The 8,508-nt window shown below is 45.5% G+C and overlaps 1 protein-coding gene across 1 annotated transcript in view; it reads left to right on the forward strand.

The window, feature by feature from the left end:
- PUM3 (pumilio RNA binding family member 3) overlaps window positions 1–8,508 on the forward strand; it is a 124,384-nt gene that overhangs the window by 94,251 nt on the left and 21,625 nt on the right. The window lies entirely within an intron of this gene.

The following is an 8,508-nucleotide window of genomic DNA, read 5'->3' on the forward strand; positions in this document are numbered from 1 at the left end:
TTGCTTTTTGAGACAGGATTCGTCCAGAACTTTAATTTAGGCATTCCCAATTCATGATAAAAAGAAAGCCTACCTTAATTGGCATTTTATAATTGTCATTTTTTTTAATGTGGGATCCCATGAATGTACCCTTAGTGTATATCTGATGTGATTGTTGCTGCCCTTCGCTAATAATGCTCTATACACAACACAGCTGAAATGCAAGCCAAAGAACACAGATGTCAGTGCTTGACATGAACCTTTCACATTTCCTAATCCTTAATGCTAAGTAGTAAAGCTAGATATTCATAAGCTTTTGGCATCCAACCTGTCCATGTCTAATTTAGCTTTTTTACTAAATAGAAATCTTTGTTTTATGTTTGTATTTCAAGTTTAAATTGACTGGATTTCTGTTGCACTGCATCTTATACATATATCATGTTTCTTTGACAGAGATGGAAACCATGTGAACCAAGAATAGCTATGTTTATGTTAGCTACCTAAATCAGGTTTTAGTAGGTACCTTCAGGGTGGGTTGCTGCAAGTGCAAGCTTTGAGGGCAAGGGTTAATACTGATTTGCATTTGATTTTGGCCACATCCCTTTGCGCCTCTCTTTCCCCTATCTATGGTCTGAGTAGGATGAGCACAGCTATTTTGTTTGTTTGAATGGAAACCATGTGGCCAGGCTTCAAGCTGTAGCTCTCCTATCCTTGTGCCACTACAGCCTATTATTGCAATGGTGTAAGAGAGACTTTGTAGCTCCTTGAATGACTGGTTGTATGCATATGTGTGTGTTCTCTTTATCTTAAGGTTAAGAACCCCAGTTGCTCCCAGTCCATATTTCAAGTTATATACATGAATTGTGCAGAATCATCAACTCTCAGGAGGATAGTGTCATATTGCAACAGGATCTGGATAGGATGGCTATATGGGCACATACATGGCAGATGAAATTCAATGTTGAAAAATGTAAAGTCATGCATTTTGGTCGTACCAATGGTCTAGCACCATACAAAATAAATGGGATACAGTTGGGGACATCAAACTTGGAGAAGGACTTAGGAGTACTCATCGACAACAAGTTAAATAATCGTACTTAATGCCAAGCCGCTGCAGCTAAAGCTAACAAAATTTTGGGATGCATTAAAAGGGAAATAAAAACTTAAGATGCTAGCATATTATTGCACCTGTTTAACTCTCTAGTAAGGCCACATCTGGAATATGGAATTCAGTTCTGGGAACCACATTACAAAAAAGATATTGCAGTTTTAGAGCAGGTGCAAAGACGAGCAACAAAATTGATACGTGGGATGGAAGGTCTCAGTTACCAAGAAAGGTTAGATAAACTGGGTTTATTTAGTCTAGATAGAAGACGCCTTAGAGGGGATCTAATTAACATGTATAAATACATCAGAGGGCAATATCATAGCTTGGCGGATGAGCTTTTTGTCCCTAGGCCTTCTCAAAGGACTAGAGGACATGATCTGCGCATGGAGGAAAAACGTTTTAGCCATTTATTTAGGAAAGGGTTCTTTACAGTAAGAGTGATTAAGATGTGGAATGCATTGCCACAGGAAGTCGTTATGGCAAACTCTATACCTGCATTTAAAGGGGGCTTAGATGCTTTCCTTGCGTTGAAAGACATCCATGGCTACAATTACTAGGTAATGCCTAATTATGTTGATCCAGGGATTTTATCTGATTGCCATCTGGAGTCGGGAAGGCATTTTTTTCCCTTTTGGGGCTAATTGGATCATGCCTTGTAAGGGTTTTTTTCGCCTTCCTCTGGATCAACAGGGATATGTGGGGGACGGGCTGGAGTTGTACTTTGTTCTCTGGTTGAACTCAATGGATGTATGTCTTTTTTTCAACCAAAATAACTATGTAACTATGTAACATTCCACCCCAACATCTCTGAGCTAAAGGGAGGGGCGTATAACACTGGGTGTGCCTGGCTGTATAATTTCTTATTTCTGTAGTAGAGCATTACTGCAGAGATGTTGATTTTTACAGACTGAAAAAGTTACTTAGAGAGCCCGATGTGGGCTCATAAAATAAAAAAAAAGTAGGTTACTTGATCCGGGGAGCTGAGCAGATCAGGTAGCCTCAAAACCCGCCACTCCTGTGGGCTGCAATGGCCCACTTTCACTTTCGTGACCTCTGGGTCACGATGTTAGACCAAGAGATTCATTCTCTCACCAGCGTGCATGGAGGCAGGGGAGCGGCAGGGGAGCGGCAGGAGGCGCGGCTAATGGCCAATGGCAGCTCTGGAGACCGTGTAGGAATGCCCCTGGCAGGCGTTCTAAACAGGGAATCCCTCTCCCCTGTGATTGTGGCCAATCTCGGGGGCCAGAGCACATCGGTGATTGGGGGGGCAGAGAGCGGCGGTGTGGGGGACACAGAGGCATATAATGAGGCAGAGACCATGCCCCTGTGTCCCATCTGCCCCCGCAAGAACCACCTTGAGTTCTTTTTAATGACAAGATGAACAGAGGTGATAAATCTTTATGGGTCTGGTGACTGGTTGACAATCCAGAACTGATCACAGCAGAGACTTTGTAACACTAATAAAGTAATATGACCCCGAGGAGGGAACATGTCTAATTGGGCAGAATATTGACATTACAAAAGCTGTACACTGAATACATTATATCAAAGTGTAATATCTTCAATGCGGTAACATGAAAATATACTCACTTTTGCACATTACAGAATATTATTCTTGTTGACAGTGTAATTTTATTGTCTAGAATGCTGCCAATCCACTCCCCAATTCTCCCTATTCCATTATTGCGCATGAATCACTTACTGTAGAATGGAGCTGTGACAGGGCAGCAGCCAGCCTCTACATGTGAGCACAGAATACCTGATCTCACCCATTACTCCCTTGAGAGATTTGTTGTTCGTGACAAGCACAGCAGCCACAGTAGAGTGTCAGAATAAGAATCTACTGAGCTGTAGTACTGCACACAGAGAGAGAAACTCTCAGTATCATGTTTCCCATCTTTATAAAAATACATATAGTATGGATGTCAACATGAAATGGAATTAGGGGAAACTACTTGCATTAAACAACTTTCATTTAGTAGCTCAGACCTCGCAAGCAAAAAATTAACTGTACACCACCTGGCCATCAGTATTTTAAGTATAGATTGTTTAAAAGTCTCTCTCTCTCTCTCTCTTCTCTCTCTCTCTCTCTCTCTTTCTCTCTCTTTCTCTCTCTCTCTCTTTCTCTCTCTCTCTCTTTCTCTCTCTTTCTCTCTCTCTCTCTCTTTCTCTCTCTCTCTCTCCTCTCTCTCTCTCTTCTCTCTCTCTCTCTCTCTCTCTCTCTCTCTCTCTCCAAATCCAAATCCAAATCCAAATCCAAAAAAGCTTTATTGGCAGGACCAAACACATTCAGCATTGCCAAAGCAAAATAGAACATTAACGTGGGGGGGGGGGGGGGGGGGGGGATTGTGGGAATAAGGGAAGGACATGGGTATACAGTCCATAGGAGGATGTACGGGATGGTATGGGGGGGGATGGGGTATATAGTCCATAGGGGAGGGGGGGTATAGGCATACAGTCCATAGGGGAGGGGGAGTATGGGGTTATACAGTCCATGTGTTATCATGTTCCTCTCAGTTGGTGGCAGGCCGTGACATATCTGGCAGCTATTTGCACAGTTTCTTCCTCTTCCCCCAGTATGATATAGAGTTTCCTCTCCTCATCTGTGGAGGTGAAATCTGCAATGTGGGCGGAGAGTCTTTGGAAATGGGCGGTCCTCAACGGTGTTATATTTGCTGCAGTGTAGCAGGAAGTGGGCCTCATCCTCCGGGACCCCCCTGATCACATTGCCGGCACAGTCTCTCCTCCCTGGGCTTCCATGTCTGTCTGTGTCGTCCTGTCTCTATCTCCAGGTTGTGGGCACTCAGACGGTACAGGCTCAAGGCCTGTCTATCTTTGTGGTGGTGTAGCCTCTCCAGATATGGGGCCATTGTGTACTCCCTCTGTAGTGATTGGTAGATAGTGAGTTTCTGGGAGTTCTTTATGTCACTTCTCCATTCCTCTATGTATCGGCCCTTGCAGCTTTCTATCATTCCTTTTATTTGGGCTTTTGTCAGCCTGTGTTGGTGGTCTTGGCTGGGCTGGCTCTTGACGTTTTGTTTCAGAGAGCGTGGTATGGCCTCCCCACCCTGGCTCAGTGAGGCTTTATGGTGGTAAGTGCTGGGGTTGCTGCTCTGTATATGCGCCCAATATGAGAGTGCCCTCTGCTGGATAGTCAGCCATAGTGGGAATCTGCCTAGCTCTGCCCGGCAAGCTGAGTTCGAAGTGCTGCGATGGACTTGGAGAAGATACTTGCAGAACTCTAGATGGAAGATTTCTGTTGGGCTGGAGTCCCATTTTGATTGGTCAGGGTAGGTGACCGGGCCCCATACCTCACTGCTATAGAGCAGGATTGGGGTGATGATGCTGTTGAATATCTTTACCCAGACTCTCACCGGTGGTTTTAGGTGGTAAAGTTGCCTTCTGATGGCATAAAACGTTCTGCAGGCTTTTTCCTTTCAGGGCCTCTACTGCTGGTTTAAAGCTCCCAGTTTGGTTAATTTCCAGCCCCAGGTAGGTGTAACTGTTTGTGGTCTCCAGTGGGCAGCCATTTAATATAAATGAGGAGGTGGGCATTTTTAGATTTTTTCTCTGGAACACCATCACTTTTGTCTTCTTTGGGTTGATGGGCAGTGCCCATGTGGGTGCAGAAACTCTCCAGTACTGCCAGGCTGTCCTGTAGGCCCCTTTCTGTTGGGGAGAGCAGCAGGAGATCATCTGCATACAGCAGGAACTTCACCTTGTGGTCATGCAAGAGGAGGCCTGGTGCTGGGGAGGATTCCAGGGCTACAGCCAGTTGGTTAATAAATATGTTAAAGAGCGTTGGGCTCAAAATGCAGCCCTGCCTGACTCCTCGACCCTGCTTGAAGAACGCGCTTCTCTTCCCGTCCACTTTCACACTGCATTGGTTCCCAGTATATGAACTCTTGATGACATCATAGATTCTACCTCCTATTCCGCTCTCTAGGAGTTTTAGGAAAAGGCCTGGGTGCCACACCGAGTCAAACGCCTTCTTAAAATCCACAAAGCAAGCGTGTATTTTGCCACGTGAGCTGTGGACATGAGTCTTGATAAGGCTGTGCAGTGTGTAGATGTGGTCGGTTGTGCGGTGGTTTGGCATGAACCCAGCTTGGCTTTTGCTGAGTACGTCCTGCTGTGTGAGGAAGGAGAGGATCCTTTTATTGATGATGCTGTTAAACAGTTTCCCCAGTGTACTGCTGACACAGATTCCTCTGTAGTTTGCTGGATCATATCTGTCCCCATTCTTGTAGATGGGTGTTATGAGGCCTTCACTCCAGGCCTGAGGAAAGGAGCCCGCACTCAGGATAAGGTTGAAAAGTCTTGCGAGTGCCTCATGTATGTCCGGGGGGCTGTATTTGATCATCTCTGGCAGGATGCCATCGGTACCGCTAGCCTTCTTACATTTTATCAGCTTTGTTCTTTCTCTTATTTCCTCCATCGTGATTGGTGTATCCAGGGGGTTTTGAAAGTCCTTGATTGTCTCCTCCATGTCCTTCAGCTTTGCGGCTATTTGTTTCTGTTCCGGGGTTTGGGCATTTTCTGGGATGTCTTTGTAGAGGTCCCTGAAGTAGTGGAGCCAGATGTGGCCATTTTGGATGTGGAGAGGGCTTTTCTTGGGCTTTGTCCCAATGTGGTTCCAGGTCTCCCAGAATGAGTTGTCTTGGAGGGAGTCCTCCAGCTGTTGGAGTTTGTGGGAGATGTGGCTCTGTTTTTTCCGCCTGAGGGTGTCTTTGTATTGTCTCTGTAGGTGGTCATGGGCTTCCCTTAGGTCCTGGTTGTTGGGGTCTCTGTGCTTTTGGTTAGAGGCTGCCCTTAGAGAATTACGTAGAGCCTTGCACTCACTGTCAAACCATTTTTGGGACTGTTTATTTGTGGATCTCTTAAAGTTGGTCTGCTTGAGGCCGGCGAGTACTGCCATGTTATATAAGATGTTGCTGAAGTCCTTCACTGCATGGTTGACACCTTGTTTGTTCAGTTCATATAGGTTGGTATGAAAGTTTGTCAGCAGTTCTTGGATTTTGGCAGTGTTGGTCATGTTGGTGAATTTGATGGCAGACTCTTTGGGCCATTTGAAGGATGGTGGCAGCTTGTAGAGACCGTTCTGGTGAGGTTGCTGTGTGGTTGGTTTATCGGTGGATTTCAGGTACAGCAGGATTTGGTTGTGGTCTGACAGGTGTGTTTCAGGGGTGACTATGAGGGCATTGATGTTTATGGGGTCTGTGTCTGTGACAGCATAATCTACCACACTGCTGCCTACATGTGAGTTCATAGTAAATCTCCCAAGAGAGTCACCCCTGGTTCGCCCATTCATTATGTATAGGCCGAGGCTCCGGCACAGGTTCAACAGGGATTTCCCACTTTTGTTTACTGTCTTGTCATAGCTGTTTCTTGCTGTCTGCATTGGTTCCTGGTAGTAGCTCTCTCCTCCAAGTATGTATGTGTTTCCCTCAGAGGTCAGATAGTCCTTCTCTGTGCCTGTTCTAGCGTTGAGGTCTCCATAGATGAGCACTCTGCCCTGAGACTGGAAGTGGCTGGCTTCTCTTTGTAGGACCTCATAGATGTCAGGTTTGTAGTAAGGGGACTCTGTTGGGGGGATATATGCTGCGCACAGGTACATGTCAGACTGAGAGGTGAGGATGGAGCTGTTTATTTTGATCCAGATGTGGCTGTCTCCTCGTTTGATTGCTTTGATGTGCTCTGTGAGCTCCTCCTTATACCAGATTAGTATGCCTCCTGAACGGCGGCCCTGTTTAATGTTCCTGTTTTTCTGTGCAGATATGGAGAATTCCCGGTACCCCATGGGTACGAAAGATTCATCCTCTGCCCGGGTCCATGTCTCCAGGAGGATTTGGATATCAATGTTTTCAAGTCTCTTTTTAAAGTCTGGATCATTTGTTTTGGATCCAAAAGCTGAGGCGTTCAGCCCTTGGATGTTCCAGCTACTGATGATAAGGGATGTCATTTTGAGTCGGTTTACCTTGTAATGAGCAGAAATTTTCATAGGACTCAGTATTTTCAGGGGGAGGGTGGACACTGTTGTGGGTGTCACCTCAATCTGCTTTGTATATTGATAAGCAAAGTTCTGATTTCCGCCATGATGCTACCCTCTGTCGCTTTGTGTTGCCATTGTGGGGCAGGCGGTTTCCTACATGTTTGCCATGCTTGTGGGCTCTCTCTCTGGTGTTGGGACATTGTGGTTTGCTGTCTGATTGTTGAGTTGGGGCTTTCTTGGAGTCTCTGGGGTCTACTTAGCACCATGTCCTTTAGTTCCTTTGCTAGGCGGCTGACTCCTTGTTTGTCAAGGTGCTTGTTGTTGTACAGATGGTCGGTTGTGATTGTGGTGTGCTGTGCCAGTTGTATGTCTGGTGAGGATCTGAGACTGGAGGCCAGCTCTGCATTGATCTGTGTAATTGTCTGGTGAGGAATGTCTCTTCTTGGGAGCAGGGAAGAGAGGATAATCTTTGTGCTGGGGAATTTCTGCTGTGCCCTTTTAACCAGTTGTGACAGTTTGTATGTGATGGTTTCTTGGTCTGCGGTGTTATCTTGTATAATGTCATTGGTGCCGGTGTGCAGGATGAGATGTTTTGGGTCGGTGAAATAAGGCTCATTAATGACCTGTGTTACTTATGGCATGCATCCCTGGAAAGAGTCTTCTTATGTCCAGGTATTTTCCATTAGAGTCTATAACCAGCACAATGTCAGGACTGCGATGTTTATAGGAGCGATTTGCTTGGTGTTTAGGCTTGGGCTGTGGGTTGTTGGATGAGGCTGCGTTGGCAGTATTTGGAGAGGGGGCTGGATGGCTGTGATTGTCACTAGTCTCTTGGGTGATTATTGTATCCTGTGTGATGTGCGGAGCACTGTCTTTGGTCGGCATAGGTTTTGTGGGGGCCTTTGTGCTTTTTGTTGTCTCCTCTAACTTTTGTGGCTGTTTTAATATTTTTAATTTCCTGATCTCCTCTTTAAGTTGTGAGTTTTCCTCCTGTAGTTTTTGTAGGGAAATGTTGATATCATGCAAGGCTGCAGTGTGCTCAGCTTTCATCCTGGCTATTTCTTCTCTCAGTTGATCATTTGCATTTTTCACACCTTGGCTGCTTTTCCTTTCTTCCCTGAAAAGGGTGAAGTCCCTTTCTAATTGTGACAGACTTTCTCTGAGAGTCTCCAGGGAGGGGTGTGAGAAGCCTGGTGTCTGGTCTCTGGAGAGGGGCTGTTGTTTTGGAGATTGGTCTTCAGCCTTCTCTCTAGGAGCAGTCCTTGCAGATGATTTACGACCATTGTTTGTGTTGACAGAGTTTGTCTGGTTTTCTTTAAAGTTAATTGCAAGTCTTTCAATATCAGGATAACTCTTTTCGAAAATATTTAAGTAACGTTCTGCCCCCTGGATCAAGACACTGCCATTGTGGTATACAGTTACTGTAAGT

This window comes from Hyperolius riggenbachi, chromosome 1 (assembly GCF_040937935.1).
Source record: "Hyperolius riggenbachi isolate aHypRig1 chromosome 1, aHypRig1.pri, whole genome shotgun sequence".
Taxonomy (NCBI): Eukaryota; Metazoa; Chordata; class Amphibia; order Anura; family Hyperoliidae; genus Hyperolius; species Hyperolius riggenbachi.